The sequence below is a fragment of the Pogoniulus pusillus genome, chromosome Z (assembly GCF_015220805.1).
Source record: "Pogoniulus pusillus isolate bPogPus1 chromosome Z, bPogPus1.pri, whole genome shotgun sequence".
NCBI classification, from domain to species: domain Eukaryota; kingdom Metazoa; phylum Chordata; class Aves; order Piciformes; family Lybiidae; genus Pogoniulus; species Pogoniulus pusillus.
The window spans coordinates 95,082,526-95,104,551 of NC_087309.1; positions in this window are offsets into that span (position 1 = coordinate 95,082,526).

The following is a 22,026-nucleotide window of genomic DNA, read 5'->3' on the forward strand; positions in this document are numbered from 1 at the left end:
TTCTCCTCAGGGATGTGAACATTTGGGATTTGAACCTCAGTGACCCCAGCTTGTCAGGTTGATGTGACTAACAAATTCAGTAAGGGAAGCCTTTTCATGCCTTGGCTTATGGTTTTGCTAGATTCACATTTGAGAATGTTCTTTAATCACTTCTTGGAGGAAGTTGTGGGAATTGAAGGCTGTAAGGAGAGTCTGTGGATACTCAAAGATCACATAGTTGAACTGTACTGCAGAGGGAATGCTGAAAGATCTGAAACATGTTTTTCAGTAATTATATTTCAATTAAGAAAGACATAACTGAATGCTCTTGTTTTTTTCTTCTGCTGTGTGTTTGCTATTTAGGATGTTAGCTGATTCCTTTTTAAATTTACATGCAAAATTCCCATAAGCTTAAGTAAGGACTACAGTGTGAGTACAAATCTGGGAATGTTTTGTGAATTTTTGCAGCAAGTCCTCCCTGTAGAGGGGAAAAAATCATGTCAGTGAAAGAGGAGAAGCAAGAGTCACAGCAAGTAGGGCTGATGTTTAAGGATGGCTTGTGAGGCAATGCCTTTTGTAAGGCATTGGTTTGATTATGGAAAAATATTCCTAAGACTGGTGTATGCAGAAGAAACTTGACAAGGATATCTCTTCTTAGATAGAGAGTATTTATGTGGTACTACTTGCTGTGTTAGTCCTGTCCTAGAAAGCAAATGATTCTCTAAGATGATTGAGTTTTCAGTTTTTATTAGACTTGCTGAACTAAGACCTTAGCATTCAAACAAAAAACTGCATTCAGTTTTGCTTTCCTCTTACACAGTAACTTGACAGAGTTTTGTAAAGCACTTTATTTCTTGATTTACTTGTACAGTCCAAACTAATGTGCTTATTATCATACTTACTTTTAAAATGTGCACTTTTGTAAGTCTGTTGAAATATGTTAGAAATGCTCATGAAAGAGAAACGTTCACCTTATTTTGATAGACTATAAACATTCTTACAATTCTTCATTTTAGGCAAAACAAAGACACTGGAAGAATCTCTAGAATTTTTGAGAGACATTGAAAAGATAACATCCACCTGAGCATGAAAAATCTGAAGCCCATTTAGTAATGAATTTGGAGAAACCTGCATTTTTGCTTCAAATACAGAAAACCTACCATATGGATTCCATTTACAACAACATCTAAACTGAGTGGAATGTACAGTATTTACAGAAAACTGGCTGCTTAAATGGTTTGGTGTGCTCTTATGACATATTTTTCTTCTCTTTAACTTTTTCTGTTTTCTCTCCATTTCTTTACTCTTTTCCTTGCATGAAATGACAACCGCGGATAGTTTAGCAAGATGCTGGGTTTCCTTTATGACAAAGGAGACATGACACTGTCAGCGATTGATCTAACAGCAGGCACACTGATACCTGAAAGCTGTGCAGAGCTGTTCTTGGTCTTTTGTCTTCTTCACTTCTTCAGAATAACCCTACCTTGCCTGGTGAACAGCTGCTCTCCTTAACACCCAGATGCTGACTGTAAACCAACTGCTCTTAGACAACGTGGTTTACAAATTTTCAAGTGTAGTTCCAAATATTAGTTCAACATTTGGTGAAGCACAAAGGCTTAGATGCAGCACTCTAGCTAGCATTTACAAGACTAAGATTCAGTATCACCACAGTGAAATTGGGTCAGTTTAGGAATGCTTTCAGTATAGCTAATGAATTGACATGCATAATTTTGCAATTACTTGACCAAAGGGGAGACAATTCTTGTATTTAAATTATTTTATTTTGTCTTAAGTGTAACAATTCACCCCACATATACAGTTATATATGTAATTCACACAAAAAGACTATGATACACTGCAAATTTAACTACTTATTATGTTCATATGAAACAAGTATTTTTGTTGTTGTCTGAATGTGAGATGAATCATAATAAATTAAAATAAAGGGTCCAGGTTTTGTACATTTGTACCCACGGCTGACATAAATAGAAAATTCTGATTAATCAGAAATTGTGGATGCCTCATTTCCAGGCATTTTAAACTTGAGGCTTTTAATAGCCAATAGCTGAAACATCCTTATCATAAAAATAATAGCTTTTCTGAGAATTTAATTAGGTCATCTACAGGAGTTATCTTTGGCACTCTGAAATTAGCTTTGTTGCAGACTCTTGGGAGGACAATTAGGACCCATCTTATTATCACTGAAGGTTAAAACTCCAGTGCTGTCTTGTGTATCAGGGCATAATCTTTCACGCTTCACAGCTCTAGTTTTCACAGTGAGCTGCAGTGGAAACAGTAGAGTGGGAAAAGTGCAGAAGTGAAAGAGCTAAATAAATATCCAGTTTAAGGAAGTTCCTTAAGGCTTTTTATTCAATGAACCTGATAAACATGACTCAGAAGAATAAACAGGGCTGGTGGGAATTGGTGAACTACAATTAGATAAAAATAAAATTCACTTAATTGAATTATTAATGTTATATTTAAAGAACAGGATATTTATATGATGTTGAAGTACAGATTTTTTTTTTCTTTGGTGGAGAAATGTTAAATAACAAACTACTGTAAGAATTCTTGTGGTAGTCAGACAGATCTGCTCAGAATGAAACTGTTTCATTTTCATTTTGGTTAGAAAATATCATACTTTGACAGCTGTACTGTTTTTAAGTATGAAAGTCATGAGAATAAATTCATGTTCACACAATAACAATGGAAAAGATTCTACATCACACAATTGCTATTTCAAAATACACACTCTATCGTGCAATAGTTCAGTGTAGCCTGTTTCTAGATTCAGCATGATTATTGGTGAAGATTTTTGTTTCAGGCAGACAAGTATTTTATAAACCTGCATTTTTCTGTGATAAAAGGAAGACATGATATATTGTTTGCTGGCTATACACAGCCTTTTCATAGGAAGCCTCCTTTCCATGTGTATTGTGCAATAACAAGTAAAGTGACCCTTCAGGGTCATGGGATAACACTCTCGGGTTGTTACTTGCCCTTTTTTTTTTTTTTTTTTTTTTTTTTTTTTTTTTGTTCCCTCTTTTTTAATTTATTTTTTTTTTAAGTGGCACCTACTGTGTTCTTCACAATGTAAACAGAGACTGCTTGCAGATGTTTTACACACTGGAAAAACTGACAGGAAACAATTACTGTGGAAAAAAACAGAAGCAATGTGGGGAGGCAAAGAATATGAGAAAATAAACTTTACATATTCTTGGCTTTTCTTACTTAGCAAGGATATCATGGTCTAGGGCTGTCAATTCTTAGTTAAAACCTTGCTTAACACATGCAGAAATATTTTTCTGTTGCTATACTCTCCATTCATGAACATCTAGCCAATTGATAATTGGTTTTCCTGTGGAGATGTGAAAAGCAGGCAATGCTTGTTTTGTTTTCTTTTTAATGAATAATTTAAAAAAAAACCAAAACACAGTAATTCAATGACAGCTGTTGCATTTCTAATTTTCTCATTGTTCTTAAAGCTCTCTTTATACATTTGTATCCAACTGAGTCATATTTCTGTAGAATGATGCAAAATAACAAGTTGTGGAGGTCTATCTGAAAATCAACCAACAGCTCTACTGAGCATGAGAAGAAAATACTTTATGAGCTGCCCTTTCAGACACTATTGTTTTTAAATTGTGCAAAAACATTCTCTTGTCCCCTCATAGCCTCTCCTGTTTTTTCCATGCAAATTATCTTTGGATATGAGATGGGTATACAGCATAGCTCCAAAACCCATAGAAAAAATAAAGCTGAAGAGGAAAAAAATAGTTATCAATTAAAAAAATGTTACTTTTTACAATCTGCTGAAAGCCACAGGGAGATGGACATATTCTCTAATAAGGAAGAACTTACCCATTTTTCTAGTGATGGTAGAATCTCGTCAGCTATATTAACTTTGCTAGGGGCCAGATGTTGAATAAGTATGAATAGAAAATCAAATACAACAGACATAGCTACTAAACTTAATGGATTTTTTGAGGTTTTGGGTTTGATTTTGGGGGGATTTGTTCATTATGTAGGCTGTGAATTTGTTTATTTGAGTGTTTTTCACTTTAGATTCTAAGCATTTAATTGTCTTTTCAAAATAATTGAAGTATAACTTCTCTGACTCTTTTGAGGAGCATTTCCTATTTACTTAGGAATCCTATGTCTTGGTCAAATGATCAGGATAAGTTCTGCAAACAGTTAGTAACTCAGGTCCCTAGTAGGGATGTACCCCAGAAGACTATGAATACATGGGTATGACTATAACCACTGCACAGCAAAGACCTGTTGAATAGGTCTAGAAGATCTTTAACAATGATTTCCTGGCAAAGACTCACTGTTTCAGTAGATTTTTACCAGGGTCAGCTTGTGGCAGGACATATCAGTGCTTGGAAAGAGCACAAGTTAGAACAATTTGAGGACATGGAAGACACATAATCAGACTATTACAGGGTTAACAAATAAATAGAGTCAGAAGAATCTAATCTATAGATCCCAAAGATCCAGAACAGCTCCTGTAGGGTGAGTTTGCTTTATTTTTTTTCCTACCCTGATCCTGATTATCTTTTATTATTTAGGTTGGGTGTTCTGATTTGTTTTGTTTTGTTTTGTTTGTTTGTTTTTACTCTTACATATTCCTATATCTAAGACTAAGACAATGTCTTGCCTCTAGAAGGCTCTGGGGCACTGCGGTCAGTAGGAAGCTGGTGGAGGAGAGATCGGGGTACTGACCAGTCAACTCAGCAGCTAGCTATGCAGTACACTTTATTAGGGCAGAGCAATGTCTTAAATAGTACTCAGAAAAAGACGTGCACAATCAGTTTAGGACTGGCTCAAGTGGACAGTACAGATTGGCTCAGAGTTATGTGTAAGGTACAGATAGGTTGCCCTGTATCAAAACAACCTGTGGTGTCCACCCCAGCGGTCAGGCCGACTCAGCCCCTTGCAGGTGTGTGTGGGTTGCTCACTGTTTACAACTTAGCTTCCTTGAGCAAGCAGTAGTTCAAGGACACTTCCCAGCATGAGTTCTCATGTTTACCAGTTCATGTCCTGCGAGCGTGAGAATTCTCCCACAGGGTACTATATTGTCACAGAGGGCCTGTAGGCCAGAAAATAGGCTTATTTATGCCTTGCCCTGTCTGGACATGTTTTTCTGCCCAAACCAGAGGTAAATACATTAAATGGATAAAAGGGGCACAATGGGCCTGGTGCCCCAAAGTCTGGTCTGCCAGGACCCCTGGTTGTAAACATGTTGTGTAAGCCCCCACACACCCAGCTTGTGCTTCCCTGGTGTAAGTCCCTGTGATCCCCATATTTGGGAAAGTCCAGGCAAGTGATATTTGCCTATTATGGTAAGGTTTGGCTAACTGCCAACCTGATTGGTCATTCTAATGGCCAAGGGGCCATCAATCTCAGTCCACAGTCAATAAATAGGGGTACAAAGGTAAACAACGTGCTCAGACCCTCATGCTCAAACCCTCATGCTATGACCCACTCGCAGCTCGGACTCCCCTGTCTGCGTACCTTAGTTGCAGAGCTCACTTAAGCCTGCCTATATATATATGTGGAGCCTATAGTCTCCTAGACAGCTGTGCACATCTGCATGCCACTGTGTTATCAGGACCAGATCCTGTATTGCCTGCCTTTACCTATGGAGCGCAGACTCCTGAGCAGCCGCACACACTTTGCATGCCTGCTGCCTTATCATTGTCTGGTAAGCACCATGGTCGCTGAGTTAACCAGAAAGCAGACTCTGGATTGTCTGCATGCGATCAGCTTGCTAGCTGTGTGAGAATCATGCTGAGATACAACATCCTACTCCTGCGCCTGAGATCTTGCCTGCTAAGAATCCCTGGACAGAGCATCCAGAAGAAGCCAGCAGCACAAAGGCAGGGATTGCATCCTTCGCCAGGAGAATCAGGTCAGAGACTGTCATTTCCCCAGAAACCGGGAAGAATCTGCTTTCCCCTCAAGCCAGGAGGATTCCAGCCTCAAAGTCCATGGGCAAAGTTCCCCTGAAGTCTGGACACTAGGCACAGGCTGTGATGTAGCCCCGGAGGGTGATTGATAATTAAGCAGAATTGTAAGTAATTGCTTTAATATCTCTGTAAATATCTGTTGCCTCTGCCATAGAGCAGAATCAGTTTCCAGCCTGCTCTGCTGGATGAATAGTGTATAGATCCCGAGCGGCATTAAGCCACAGGGAAAAAAAATCCTCTCTCTGTTTATAGTTTGAATGTTTGCTAGTTAATTAATAAGTTACTGCAGATATTTTATCCTAGAATATTTTCATGACCATGTAAGAATCTTTTTAATATTAATATACAGTGGTTAGGGGTGGCGAGAGTCCAGAACATTGAGTTTAATAAATATATATTTTTATAGAATATTATCTCACAACAATTAATTTCTCCCCTCCACCAAAATTGATGTAGGTGGCAGAATACCCTTCTGTGACTTATATGCCTTACTGTTCCTCTGTTATATGAGGCTTCAAGAGACACCAGGTCTACTTGACAGGCAAGGCTAATGTCTCTTGCAAGGTAAGATACATCATGGTAGGATTAACTTACATGAATTATGAGAAGGCATGAAACAAAGGTGTCACTGCTTTTGGTTTTCAATGTGATTTCCAGTGTGCTATAGGACATACTTGGCCAATGATTTCAGTGGGCTATCCATTTAGAAAACCTAATAATTAAAATGTTGCAGCTTGTGAGCTACAATCTCTCTCAGACTTTTCTTAAACCACGTAAGATGCTTGATGATGATCTAATTCAAGGCAGAACTGAGATCGGAATTGGTTATGCACAAAATATCTGAGAGTATAATGATGAATATCTCTGTGAAGAAAATATCCACACACACACTATCACACACACAGTATTATCAGTGTGGAAGAGACCTCACAGATCATGAAGTCCAACCCTTTACCACAGACCTCAAGGCTACACCATGGCACCAAGTGCCACGTCCAATCTTGCCTTGAACAGCTCCAGGGACGGTGACTCCACCACCTCCCCAGGCAGCCCATTTCAGTGTCCAATGACTCTCTCAGTGAAGAACTTTCTCCTCACCTCGAGCCGAAATTTCCCCTGACATAGCTTTAGGCTGTGTCCTCTCATTCTGGAGCTGGCCACCTGAGAGAAGAGAGCAACCTCCTCCTGGCCACAACCACCCCTCAGGTAGTTGTAGACAGCAATGAGGTCACCCCTGAGCCTCCTCTTCTCCAGGCTAAATAATCCCAGCTCCCTCAGCCTCAAAAACTATGAAAAAATCAGTATCTTTCATATTATTAATACTAGCTAAATAAAAAAGAAAAAAGAAAATTAGGGTCTTGCACAGCAAGTCACAGTGTAGTAATTCTTGGCAAGTCACAGAATCACAGAGGGAGTGAGGTCAGAAGGGATCTCTTCATCCAGTTGAAATTGTCTAATTAAAGCAGATCATCTAGATCAGGTTGCTCAGGGCTTTGAATATCTCCACAGATGGGGAGAGGCTTCACAGCCTCTCCGGGGAACCTGTTGTAACTTGGCTATTTTCATATTAAAGCAAACAAACAAAAAATACCAACCAAAACCAAAGCTTCAATGCCATTTTCTGTTTTTCAGTTTGGAATCAATGATTTTTGTCACAGAATATCAGAAACATTGCAGTTGGAAAACACCCTCAGTATCATTGAGTCCAACCATTATCGCTGCTCTACAAAGTTCACCCTCAAACCATATCCTTAAGTCCAACCCTTGTGCATCAGTAGAGTTTGGCTCTATCTTCATTAGCCCCCCCAACTTCTTAACATTTATACATGTGGATGAAAACTCACCTCAGTCTTCCCATTTACTATCTGTATAGCCCCAGCTTTCTCAGCCTCTCCTTTCATAGAATCATGGAGTTGATTTGGTTGGAAAAGACCTCTAAGATCAAGTCTAACTACCAGTGTAAGACCACCATGGCCATTAAGTTACGTCCTGAAATGAAATGTATACATTAATCATAGAATCATAAGATCATAGAATCATAGAACCGTAGAATGGTCTGGGCAGGAAGGGATGTCTAGAAGTCATCCAGTTTCCCCCCCCACACCCTGCAATCAGCAGGGACATCCCCACTAGGGCCCAATCAAGCTTCACCTTGAATGTCTCCAGGAAAGAGGTCTCAGCCACCTCCCTGGGCAACCCGTTCCAGTGTTCCACCACCCTCATAGTAAAGAACTTGTTCCTATCATCCAATCTGAATCTGCTCTTCTCAAGCTCGAACCCATTGCTTCTTGTCCTGTCACTGCAAGCCTTTGTAAACCGCTTCTCTCCATCCTTCCTATAGGCCCCCTTCAGGTACTGCAAGGCTGCTATTACGTGCCTATGGAGCCTCCTCCTCTCCATAGTGAGCAATCCCTGTTCACAGGATCACAGGATAATAGGGGTTGGAAGGAACCCAAGGAGATCATCGAGTCCAACCCCACAGCCAGAGCAAGACCACACAATCTAGCACAGATCAGAGAATAACACATTCAGACAGGCCTTGAAAGGCTCCAGAGAAGGAGACTCTACAACTTTTCTGGATAGCCTATTCCAGTGCTCTGTAACCCTTACAGTAAAGAAGTTCCCCCTTGTGTTGAGGCAGAACCTCTTATGCTGCAACTTACACTCATTGTTCCTTGTCCTATTACAGACAGCAAGTGAGAAGAACCCATCCTCCTCCTCCTGACACCCAGGCTTCAGACGTTTATAGGCATTTATTAAATCCCCTCTGGGTCTTCTCCAGACTAAAAAGCCTCAGGTCCCTCAGCATCTGGTCATAAGCCATGCCCTCCTGTCCCTTAATCATCCTTGTAGCCCTCCACTAGATCCTCTCCAGCAGATCCCTGTCCCTCTTAAACTGGGGAGCCCAAAACTGAACACAGTACTCAAGGTGAGGTCTCACCAGGGCAGAATAGAGGGTAAGGAGGACCTGGACAAACTCTCCTTAATACACCTCAAGATCCTATTGATCTCCTTGGCCACAAGGGCACATTGCTGTGCCATAGTTAACTTGTTATCCCCCAGGACTCCCAGGTACCTCTCCACAGGACTGCTTTCCAGCAGATCACCTCTCAACCTGTACTGGTACAGTTTGCTATTCCTCCCCAGAGGCAGGACTCTGCACTTGTCCTTGTTGAACCTCATTTGGTTCCTCTGTGTCCAGCTCTCCAGTCTGTCGGAGTCTCGCTGGATGGTTGCATGAGCCATGAGGAGAGGGGCTGCAAGTGAAAATGGTGGCAAAAAAGTTCTTGGAAGTCTCTGCCTTCTCTCCATCTGCTAACACTACTCCCTGCTTTTTCTCATCAGGGCTCTTGAACACCTTCATGTGTGGCCATTTGAGCTAGATTTCTATTTCAGACATAAAAATATTTGGAACAGAGAAGCATAGAAGTAGAAGCTTTGAGTGGAGAGGTGAACATTCTAGGGATGGGCCATATAATGGCAACAATGGATAAGTTAATATAATTTCACTGGAGCATCAAGAGATTTATGTCTGGAAGCACAGCTTGTACCTTCCCCTTGCTGCTTCTTCTGTGACCACTGCTGTCTCCCCCTGCCACTGTTTTGGCTGCTGCTGCTTTTGCTGCTTTCTCACCACTTGACCCCCTCTCCACCTTCTTTAAGGTTATTATATTTCTGTAGTAGTTAATTCTCCTTATACTGTTATATTTAAATTATAAGAAATAAAACTTCATTTTCTCTGACTTTCCAAAAATCTGTGTTGTACTGAGTTTATTCTACCAGGGGAGGGATCCACCCTAACCTGGGACATCAGGGATCATAATTCTACCACCTCTATGGCAACCTATTCCAATAATCAACTTATTTTTCAGTAAATAAAGTCTTCCTCTTATCCAATCTAAACTTCCCCAGCACAATTTTCAAGCCATTTCCTCTTGTCCTATCATCTCATGCTAGGGAGAAGAGACTGATCACCACCTCACCACAACCTCCTTTCAGGAGGCTATGAAGTCTCCCCTCAGCCTCCTTCTCTCCAGGATGAACAATGACAACTCCCTCAACTGATTCTCATAAGTCTTGTGTTCAAGACCCCTCACCAGCTTTTTTGCCTTTCCCTAGACACAGTTCAATACCTCAACATCCTTCTGGTAGTGAGGGGCTCAAAACTGAGCACAGTACTCAAGGTACAGCCTCACCAGTGCAGAGTACAAGTGCATGATCACTCCCCTACTCCTGCTGGCCACACTGTTCTGTAGAAGTTTGGTTGGGGCAGCATCAGCCATGGACTTCAGCAGGCTTCTCCCCCACCCCCCATGTGCTAATTTGAAGCAAGCTAGAATGTTTTGGTAAAAGAAATAGATAATGGGCAGTGAAAAGGAAAACATGGTTGTGTCAACTCCTCTCACAGTCACGCTGAGAGTTCTGGGAAGAAGAAGGAGAACATTTGATAACATTCTCCATTTTGTCTTTTCATTTTGCCTTTGTCTTCAGACCTAGCCACATCTCCTTAACCCCACTGCCAGTAACCCTCCTTCTTAACCTCTTGGCTGCACGTCTATTCTTCCTGGGAACTAGGGTAAGGTTGAGAGGGGCCGGGGAAGGTGTTGGGGTGGTTTGAAAGCCCCTCCTGGGGACTGAGGTTTCTGGGAGGGGAGTTGTGCTTCTGTATTCTTTATCCTTTGTATATTTCTGTATATAACTGTATATACTGTAAATAGCTGCTTGTATATTTGCTGCTGTAAAATAAATAGCTTCATTTATATTCCTGGAGTCCCTTCTGAGTTAGCTGGGACAATTACAAAAGTGTGGGGGGGCGGGTAAGAGCCCAAACCATCACACCCCATTAAGACATTTATTTGCACAACCTAATTTTCTTATATACCCTTCCAATTCTATTCTTCTGGCAATCTACAGCTAGTCTTCAGATCACACCCTTTACTACCCATACATACTAATTACACTGGTTATTTATACCTATGCCCACATTACAGTATTACAGTATCACAGTATTATTATCAGGGTTGGAAGAGACCTCACAGATCATCAAGTCCAACCCTTTACCACAGAGCTCAGGGCTAGACCATGGCACCAAGTGCCACGTCCAATCTTGCCTTGAACTGCCCCAGGGACGACGACTCCACCACCTCCCCAGGCAGCCCATTCCAGTGCCCAATGACTCTCTCAGTGAAGAACTTTCTCCTCACCTCAAGCCTAAATCTCCCCTGGTGCAGGCTGAGGCTGTGTCCTCTCATTCTGGAGCTGGCCACCTGAGAGAAGAGAACAACCTCCCCCTGGCCACAACCACCCCTCAGGTAGTTGTAGACAGCAATAAGGTCACCCCTGAGCCTCCTCTTCTCCAGGCTAAACAATCCCAGCTCCCTCAGCCTCTCCTCATAGGGCTTGTGCTCAAAGCCTCTCACCAGCCTCGTCGCCCTTCTCTGGACACACTCAAGCATCTCAATGTCCCTCCTAAACTGGGGGTCCAGAACTGAACACAGGACTCAAGGTGTGGTCTAATCAGTGCAGAGTACAGGGGCAGAATGACCTCCCTGCTCCTGCTGACCACACCATTCCTGATGCAGGCCAGGATGCCATTGGCTCTCTTGGCCACCTGGGCACACTGCTGGCTCATGTTCAGGTGGGTACCAATCAGCACCCCCAGATCCCTCCTTGTTTGGCTGCTCTCCAGCCAATCTGACCCCAGCCTGTATCTCTGCATGGGGTTGCTGTGGCCAAAGTGCAGCACCCGGCACGTGGAGCTATTGAACGCCATCCCATTGGGCTCTGTCCATCTGTGCAGGCGGTCAAGGTCCCGCTGCAGAGCCCTTCTGCCCTCCAACCCAGCCACATCTGCTCCCAGCTTGGTGTCATCTGCAAACTTGCTGATGACTGACTCCATGCCCTCATCCAGATCATCTATGAAGATGTTAAAGAGCATAGGGCCCAGCACTGATCCCTGAGGGACACCACTAGTGACTGGCTGCCAGCTGGATGTGGCACCATTCACCACCACTCTCTGGGGCCGGCCCTCCAGCCAGTTCCTAACTCAGCACAGAGTGTTGCCATCCAAGCCGCGGGCTGACAGCTTAGCCAGCAGTTTGCTGTGGGGGATAGTGTCAAAGGCCTTGCTGAAGTCCAGATAGACCACATCCACAGGCCTCCCCACATCCACCAAGCGGGTCATCTGATCATAGAAGGAGATCAGGTTAGAAAGGCAGGATCTGCTCTTCCTAAACCCATGCTGGCTGGACCTGAGCTCTTTGCCATCCCTCAGGTGCGCTCTTATCACCCCCAAGATAACCTGCTCCATCAGTTTCCCTGGCACTGAGGTCAGGCTGACAGGTCTCTAGTTCCCAGGTTCCTCCGTCCGATCCTTCTTGTGGAAGGGGAGCACGCTGGCCAGTTTCCAGTCTCCTGGGACCTCTCCAGTGAGCCAGGAATGCTGGAAAACGATGGAGAGTGGCTTGGCAAGCTCATCTGCCAGCTCTCTCAGCACCCTAGGATGGATCCCATCTGGTCCCATGGACTTGTGGGTGTCCAGGTGGCTCAGCAGGTCCTGAACTAATTCTTCATGAATTTCCAGGGGAACACACTGCTCCCCGACCCCATCCCCCAGTTCAAGAGGCCACTTGCCCTGAACTCCTCCCTCCTTACTGTTGAAAACTGAGGCGAAGAAGGCATTCAGGACCTCAGCCTTTTCTTCATCATCAGTTATACTGGTCCAGTAAGGAGTGGAGGCTCTTCTTGCCCTTCTTTTTAGCATTGATAAATTTATAAAAGTGCTTTCTATTATCTTTCATGGAAGTAGCCAGCCTAAGTTCTAGCTGGGCCTTAGGCTCTCTAATTTTTCTCCTGCATAGTCTGGCTACCTCCTTAAACACATCAGGAGAAGCCTTCCCCTCCTTCCAGAGGTGATACACCCTCTTTTTTTCCCCCAATTATTTCAGGAGCTGTTTGTTCATCCATGCTGGTCGCCTTCCCCGCCGGCTCATCTTTTGGCACATGGGAACTGCCAGCTCCTGTGCCTTCAAGAGCTCCTGTTTAAAGTAGGTCCAACCATCCTGGACCCCTTTGTTCTCAAGGACTGCTGCCCAGGGGACTTTGGAAATAAGTTTCTTAAGCAAATTGAAGTTTGCCCTCCGAAAGTCTAAGGTGTGGGTTTTGTTGTAGTGCCTCCCTATCTCCCTGCATATTGAAAACTCCACTATCTCGTGATCACTACCCCCCAGGCAGCCTCCCACTGTCACATCTCCTACCAGCCCTTCTCTGTTGGAGAGCAGCAGGTCAAGCTGAGCTTGAACCCTAGTAGGCTCACTTAACAGATGGGTCATGAAGCTGTCCTCCATGCACTCCAGAAATCTCCTGGATTGCCTCCTCTCTGCTGAATTACATTCCCAGCAGATATCTGGCGGGTTAAAGTCACCCACAAGGACAAGATCAGAAGATCTTGAGACAGCCTCCAACTGTTTGTAAAATATCTCATCTGTTTCCTCATCCTGGTTGGGTGGTCTATAACAGACTCCAACCAGGATGTCAGATTTGTTAGTCCTCCCTCTGATTTTAACCCACAAGCTCTCAACCCCTTCATCCCTCACCTCAAGCTCAGTGGCAAGGAGTGACTCCCTAATATACAAGGTCACCCCTCCTTCTCTTCTCCCTTGTCTATCTCTCCTGAAGAGGTTATATCCCCCCAGTATAGCAGTCCAGTCTTGCCTGTCATCCCACCAAGTTTCTGAAATGGCAACTATATCATAGTCACCCTGGTGGACCAGGACTTCCAATTCCTCCTGCTTGTTACCCAAGCTGCGTGCATTGGTGTAGATGCACTTCAGCTGGGCTCTCAATTCCCTAATTGTCCCTAGTTTCCTTCCCACTCTCTCCTTCTCAGAGAGAGTAATTGCCTCACCCACCCCCTTCATATCTAGTTTAAAGCCCGCCTAATGAGCCCTGTTAAATCCAGTGCCAGGACTCTCCTGCCCCTCTTAGATAACTGAACCCCATTGTGATCAAGCAGGTCCAGCTCAGTAAAAGTTCCCCCAAGGTCGAAGAAGACAAAGTGCCTCCTCTCACACCATCCCTTGAGCCAGCTGTTGATGTCATAGGTTCTGCTGTTCCTCTCTGTGAACTTTCTCGCTACAGGGTGGACTGAGCAGAACACCACTTGTGCTTCTGTCCCATCTATCAATTTCCCCAGGGCCTTGAATTCCTTTTTAATTGCCCTGGTTCCCTTCTTCTCCATTTCATCCCTGCCAGCCTGTATTACCAGTAAGGGGTAATAATCAGAGGGCTGGATTAGGTTTGGGAGTCTCCTGGTGATGCCCCTAACCCGGGCACCAGGAAGGGAGCAGACCTCCCTGTGAGACGGGTTGGGATGACAGATGGGTCCCTCCGTCCCCCTCAAAACTGGGTCTCCAAAGAGTAAGACTCTCCTCTCTTTTTTGTTTTTTGTGGAGCTATTAACCACAGTTGGTGGGGACTGCTGCACCTTAGGCATCCTGGCTGGATGCTCCTCAGCCCTCCCATCCTCCTTGCTCTCTTCATGAAGCGCCTCATATTTGTTATGCAAGGGCAGTGGAAGAGGAGGAGAGGGCTGGGGTGGACTTCTCTTACTGCCTTTGACAGGGATTTGTATCCATCCCTCCCTGTTTCCAGGGGCAGTTCCCTTATCAGGGGTGATCTGCAGAGCCTGCTCCCACAAATCCAGCTCCCTTTCATTTTCCCTTATCAACCTGAGCCTGGATATTTCATCCTTCAGCTCAGCCACCTCATCTTTCAATTCTGCAACCAAAGTGAGCAGAAAGTTCACCTGCTCACACCTGGCACAATTGTTCTCTCCTTCCCCTTCTGCAGTGAGTGAGAGGCTCCAGCACTGTCTGTATCCAGTAGCCTGGACTCCTATGTGTTCCTGGGTGCAGTCTGTCTGCGTGCATACACTTTTCCTGCCCTTTGTAGTTCGAGTGATAGGCAAAGTGAACATAGATATTGACAGTCAGAGACAGAAGGGAGGGGGAGAAGAAAAAAAAAAAAAAAAAAAAAAAAAAAAAAACCTCCCAGCCGCAGGCAGGCTAATAGCTTTTCACTCTCTCGGCTCGGCAGCCAAAATTGTGGCCGGCGCCGCACGCGGCGGGGTTTTAAATCTCCCACGGCTGACGTCACCAGCCCGCGTCACAGCCTCGCTCTCTCTCGCGAGACCATAGCCCTGCCGTCCCCCTGCTTACCTTAAAGTCTCAGAACCACGGAGAGCAGCAGAACGGAGCAGAAAAATCGAATCCAGCAGCAATCCCCGCAGAGCTTTTCACTCTCTCCATTGTTTTAGTAGCAATATACTGCTCTTTCACACTCTGATTTCCATATTCTCCTTGGTTTTCTTCAGCAAAAATAAATGCAACTTTCTTTCAACTCGAGATCCGAAGAATTCTTAGACAGATGTCTGTATTTAGAGTAAGTACTGAAAACACAAAGGGAAAAACACTTCTGCTGATTTTTTTTCATTTGTTACAAGTAACTGATATAATGAAGTCACAAATTCCATCTTGGATGAAGTTTCAAGAATCTTCTTCAAGGAGGCTTCACAGAAAAAAAATTACATCTTTACCTTGACTTTGATAAAGTAGCCTCATAAAAGAAAATTACTGACTGTTCCCATACAAGGAGATACCTTTTCCACCACAGTCAGCCAAGTGAAAAACCTTCCTGCAGAACTAAGGAGGCAGATGACTGCTATAGCCTTCTTATCAAGTTATATAAATCAAGCATTTAAGAATTTATACAATCATTAAATAAATGTTCAGCAATATATCCATCAATACCTCTCTATTTGAACAGATAGTCTAGTTTCAGGTAAATAAGTATAGAGAGTTTTACAATTCTGAAAGCAGAGTCCAAAACAGAAGAGGTCTTAAACTTGTACAGTTCTAGTCTACAATATTGCTTCATACAATAGTGTGCACATCTTTGACTTCTAACACTGTAAATCTTCAGTAGAGAGTAGATGAACCAACAGTTTATCATAAATATTGAATCATGCTTTGCTTGAGGATGTAAAATTCTTAATTTTTCTGTAGGAAAACTGTATGCTCTCCTTTGATTAATAACATCTTTTTACATATTCTGACTTGTTTATTTGCTTTGTTAACATTACATAAGAATTTTATCATACATTAAAAATATTTTCATTCTTATCCATCTTTAAGTGAGAATGAACTGACTTTTTGTGCTAAAAAACAGCAAAGGGTGTTTCTCTTTCAGGCCACATCTACACAGTAGAAGGCAGGCAAATGAGAACTCACTCCAAACCAACTACACATGAACTTGGTCCAAACTAGAAGCTGTGTAACTGCATTAAAATGGCACTGAGCCCAAGCTAATAAGCCCTACTAAGAATCACTAAAGCAGTTACAAAGTTTTTGGCTCAGAGCTGGCTTATCTGCAGCTAGCTTGGAGTGTAACATGGGTGATTTCAGGTTTGTCAGGGAAAAGCATCATAAACAGAGGCTCAGATCTCTGAAAAAATCAGACTTAACCTGTGCTCTAAGCTTGGTTTGTATCTTAGTGTGAGAAAGATGTGTTGACCAGGTAAAGGTGAGAACTGCAGATTTTAGGATAAGTATTGGCATATTCCATTATTCTTTCAACTTGTTCCATTAATAGACCCATTTGGGAGGTGGTTTTTCTGTGCACATGAAGGGAATACAGATTATATGTCCATAAGACTTAGGCAATGTTAGTTTAGAAAATGTTGTTCAAGTACTCCATTTCCTTTCGTTATATGTTTAAAATATATTTTTTATTTGTTTTTTCTTCAGTTCAAAGCCAGCCTTTGCTTCATTGTCTCCTGTCATTTTTCCTTGTGCCAAAATCCATTCATGTATTAACTGCATCTTCTCTTGTGGCTAGACCTTGGAATGAATTTCTGCTAGCTTCACAAAGTAATTCTTTGTAAGCTGAAAGCCTTTCTTGACTGTTTTTTTTCTTTCCCCAATTAGGCATAAGGACTCAATTTTGTGATTCCTCCTTCTCTTTTGAAATCATTGGTGTGGGATTGATGCCGGAGACACAGAGTCATGTGAACTAGAGAGGCTTGTTATATTACTGTAATTATGAGTGTTCCTTTTCTAGACACTTGATGATGTACTTTTGCTTGGCCACAAAAAAAGTCTTTGAAGAGACTGGTTCTTTAAAATTGTACCATGTTCCTGTGTTTATCTCCCATCCACTGTGACTTCTACTGTATTTTAAGTTAAGTCCTATTTGGTCTAGTCTAAATTGAATTCTTTAATAACTAGTTCCTCATTTAAATTACACTAACAATATACTCATGAAAGTATTCTCCTGAGTTTTCCAGGTTGCTTTTTTTTTAATAAATGACAGTTTCTCTATAGAGAGGAAAGAGGATTTGAAATAATGTTGGATATTTTGTCAAGTCTGTCAAAAGAGTAACACTTCTACCTTCTCAGCTCTGTCTCATTAAAATTGTATTCTAATTCTGTCTCAACTTGGTCTCTTTGCTTCATAAGTCGTTGTCTGCTCATTACTTGTAGTGTGAGAGATAAAATTTATTCAAACCTGATAGCACGGATAAAGAATTGAAAGGCAGGCAGCAAGGAGAAATGAAATTAGCTTATTCTAATGCTTTTCTTGACAGGATTTTTTTTTTTTTTTTTTTTTCATTTCCATGGGTTACTATAAGTGTCAGTTTGGATTTGTGGTACTGTCTTTGTTAGGTTGTGGGAGATTTTTTTAAACACACCTAAATGCTAAACTATGCTTTCTTTTGCCACATTGATCAAAACAGTATTCACTGTCTCTGTAGATAATATGGTCAAGTATTACTTGCTACAATAGTCTGTAATTAATTAATCATTATATTTGTCTAATAAAGAGTACGTTTTTGCAATTGTTTTAAAATAGGCTCTTCAGCCCAGTATTTAGATAAATAGGATATGTTTAGCAAGGTCTGGCAAATGACAGAAAATACAGCATAACTTACATGCAATTTCATGTAGAATACAGAGGGCAACTGAGCTTTCGAAACCCAAATATTCTCTCTCAAGTTTTGAATGTCAAAAGAATACACTAAGGAATTTCTAATTTTGCACATAGGAGAGTATTAGAAGCAAATTGACTTAAAGCACAGCACTTTTCCATTATAAAATTGAGTTGTTAAGGAATTATATAGTCTCATTACTGAACTCAGTATTTTTGACTACTCGGGTTATGAACAGATATTGTCATTAACTAGCTAATTAAATTGACTGCAATAACAAGCAGTAATTTAGAAATATGTTCTAAATTCGTTTTTTTATATGAAAGCAAAAGTCTTTGTTGATCTATGCATGTGATTAATGTCAAGTGTCATGAATTAGCTCAGGGATCTCTGGTGGAGGAAGGGCATTGCAAAAAGAAGTATGTGTATTTGACAGAAACAGATGTAGTCAGAGGAGCAGTTTCTATTCAATTACAATTTTTAATTGGAATAATAATAATAAGCACTGATATGTGTGTTTTCTGGAATCATACAACATAATGGCTCAGTATGAAGCAAGTGAGATATACATTTCTCTCTAAAGGCAGAATATTGTTGTAACTGCAATACAACTGACTCTCTTACTTCAGAATGCTTCTGCTTTAATTAATTTGTATTTTGCTACTCATAAAACAAAGAGCAGGACTCTTATTTTTTATATGTTTATATACTACAAACATCTTCAAGTAGGTTGATGGCAAAGTCAATGGCATGAGCTTCAACAAGGCCAAGTGGCAAGTCCTGTGCTTGGACTACAACAACCCCCAGCAACACCACAGGCTTGGCAAAGTGTAGCTGGAAAGCTGTTTGGCAGAAAGGGACCCAAGGATTGTAATAGACAAACAGTTCAATATGAGCAAGCAGTGTGCCTAGGTGCCAAGGAAAGCCAACAGCATCCTGTATGGTATCAGAAATTCTGTGTCCAGAAGGGATAGGGAAGTGATTGTCCCCTTGTACTCAGCTCTGATGAGGCTACATCTCAAATATTGTGTCCAGTTTTGGGCACCTCATTACAATGAGAGGGTGAGGTGCTGGAGCAAGCACAGAAGAGGGCAGTGAAGATGGCGAAGGGCCTGGAGAATAAATCTTATGAAAAGTGAGTGAAAGAGCTGAGGCTGTTTAGTTCAAAAAAGAGGAGGCTAAGGGGAGACCTCATCACTATCTGCAACAATCTGAAAGGATGTCATGAAGAGATTGCTGTTGGTCTCTTCTCACAGGTAAATGGTGATAGAACAAGAGAGAATGGTCTCAGGCTGCAGATGCATAAGTTTAGACTGGATATTAGGAAATATATTTTCACAAAAATAGTTGTCAAGCATTGGAATGGACTGCCCAGGGAGACAGTTGTGTTACCACCCCTTTATGTGTTTATAAGTCATTTGGATGTGGTGTTTGGGGACACGGTTTAGGGAGAAACCTTGCAGAGCAGGGTTATCAGTTGGATTTGATGATCCTGGGGGTCTTTTCCAACCAAAATGTGTCTATGATTCTGTGATCAACATCAGAAATGGCCTACTAATTAAAAATTATGTCTTACAATCTTCTAGGAATACAAATATGTATTGTGTTTAGATTTGTGGTACTATCTTTGTTAGTTTGGTTATAAATGTACACTAAATTAAATGCTAATATATACTTTCTTCTGTCACACATGTAGAGTAATATTCAATGTATGTGTTCAACACATTCCCTGGGGGTACACTGTATATACTTCCAACCACAGCATGTTGACCAGGTTACTCTGCAGAAAATACATGCTGTCAGGACACACAAACTTGATTAGTCAGTGGAGGCTTTGATTTATCTTCCTGTGTAATAATCATGACGTACTATTCCTGTATTCTTTGTGCACTGTTTAGATGCTAGATGCTTTGGATTAAACGGTTTACACAGAGATTTAGTTGTAAAAGCACAAAAGATAGAGATATAGCGGGGAATAAAAATAGATAAAGGGGTGGGGGGGGGGGGGGGGGGGAAGGGGAATTAAAGATGTGCCTATTTATTAACTCACCTGAACTGATTTCTGAATAATATTTACAAAAAATGAGTTAGCAGGAGATGAATCCCAGAGGACCAGTAAGCTTAGTCTGCAGCAGTCCAAGCATCACCATTCTCAGTAGTCTTAGACAGGAACAGGCAAAATGTATCAGTTCATCATCTCATGTATCAGTTCTCTGTTTAGTAACAAAATTCTATATGGAAATGGTGGGACAGTAAGAACTACATTTTCTTTTTCAGTCATTTATCTTTACAGAAACAAGAAGATCCTTGGTAGTTTAAGATTTCTAGGTTTGATTAAGATAAAGAATGACAGACAAGTGTAAGCTTTCTCTTTCAAAGACTACCTGAAAGTAGTTTTAATAGAAAAAAATATTTATAAAAATAATTTTATATTATCCAGCTATGTATGCTTACAACTGGATATCATAAATTGGGCAGAAAATTATAAAGATAATTTTATTTATCTTGTGCTGATAAATGAGAATTAGATTTTTAATTTATCTTATAAAAATGAGATCTCAGTGAATTACTTGTTCTTCATTTTGACCATTAAAAAATCAAAACATGCATATCTGGTGTTAATTAAAATGGAAATAAGTTTCTGAAGGAAACAATTTCCTGAAAACACATTTGGGCTGACCAAGGCAACACTACATGGAAGAAAATCTCACAACTTCGAGACTGAAGTACATCTTAACTTTCACAGGTCACAAGGTAAATGGGCTAAATACTCTCCACTCTGCGTCTTGAGAGACCCTGCCTACAAATCTGCAGGCCCATTACTAAGTGTTTTTTAAATCTAGCTAGCAAACTAGAGGAATGGTTGGCACACCAACTTCAGAGCTTTAGAACAAATTCTAGAGGAAGGAATACATGAAGGCACAGAGGTACATAAGGAAGATGTAAATTCCAAATGGCATTTTAAAGTTACTTCCTGCTGAATTAACAAATAACTCTGTTTAGAAAATTACATCTACTATCAAAAGATGGATAATCTCACCTATCATGACTCATAGTTAGATGAACAAGTAGAACCATACAAGTAGTAGGAGAAAGACATTTAAAGGGTTGATAAATTTGGGCAAGAAACAAAAGAGGAGGAGATAGCAGACAGGACTTGATGACCTAGAAGGATAGAGGTGCATCACATATGGTCCCAAGTCAAACCAAAAGACCTGCAAGAAATTCTAAGTGGAAGGTCTCAATTAGCTCTTGGAGAGTTTCAAGAGTACACATGTCACCTAAACTTTCCATATTACTTATTCAGAGTAATATCTATGAACTGAGGAAGACAGCACTGTCTAAGCACATAACAAGAGCATTACAACGCACATACTCTAAGACAGCTGGAGAGTGTAAAGGGATGTCATGTCTGAGTCACTTTAAAGTTATATGTCCATGGGATCTGTTCTTCTGACAAATTAACTGTAAATGCCTCTTGAACCCTTTCTGTAACACAGTAAGACTATGCTGTAGTTGGGGGGAGAGGTATGGCAATTGTTTATGATTGTGCACAACTTCATGAATGTGTTTATAAGCAGAAATCAGTTGAGGCAGAAACAGATCATAAATCTTAAGAAGATGTATTGCAGAAAATTATCACCAAAATGTGTGTTTGCTAGAAGTTAAATACACTTCTGATGAGAAGTTTCCTTAAGGTGACATTTTCAGGAGTACCTCGAAGTAGTGGAGACAAAGAGGAGCAAGAAGTGTAGTGCAACTTGCAAAATGCAATGAGACTGATTTAAACACTAAACAGAATGCTCTGTCTTTTGTAAATTTTAGAAAGGCAAGGCTAGATAACTAGCTAACAGAGAAGCCATTAAAGATGAAATTATGTTTTAATAGAAACTACAATTCTTGCATGGACAGAAGTTAAGAGCTTTTTTCTTAGAATTTTTAAGATGTTTAACAAATGGAAGTGTCAGAGAGCACCAATTGACTTTTTTTTTTAAATTGGTTTGTTTATTTACCTGTTGGTTTGGGTTTTTTTAATTATGCAGACACTGGCCCAGATTTCCAGAACTGTAAGAAAAAAAAACACCAGTC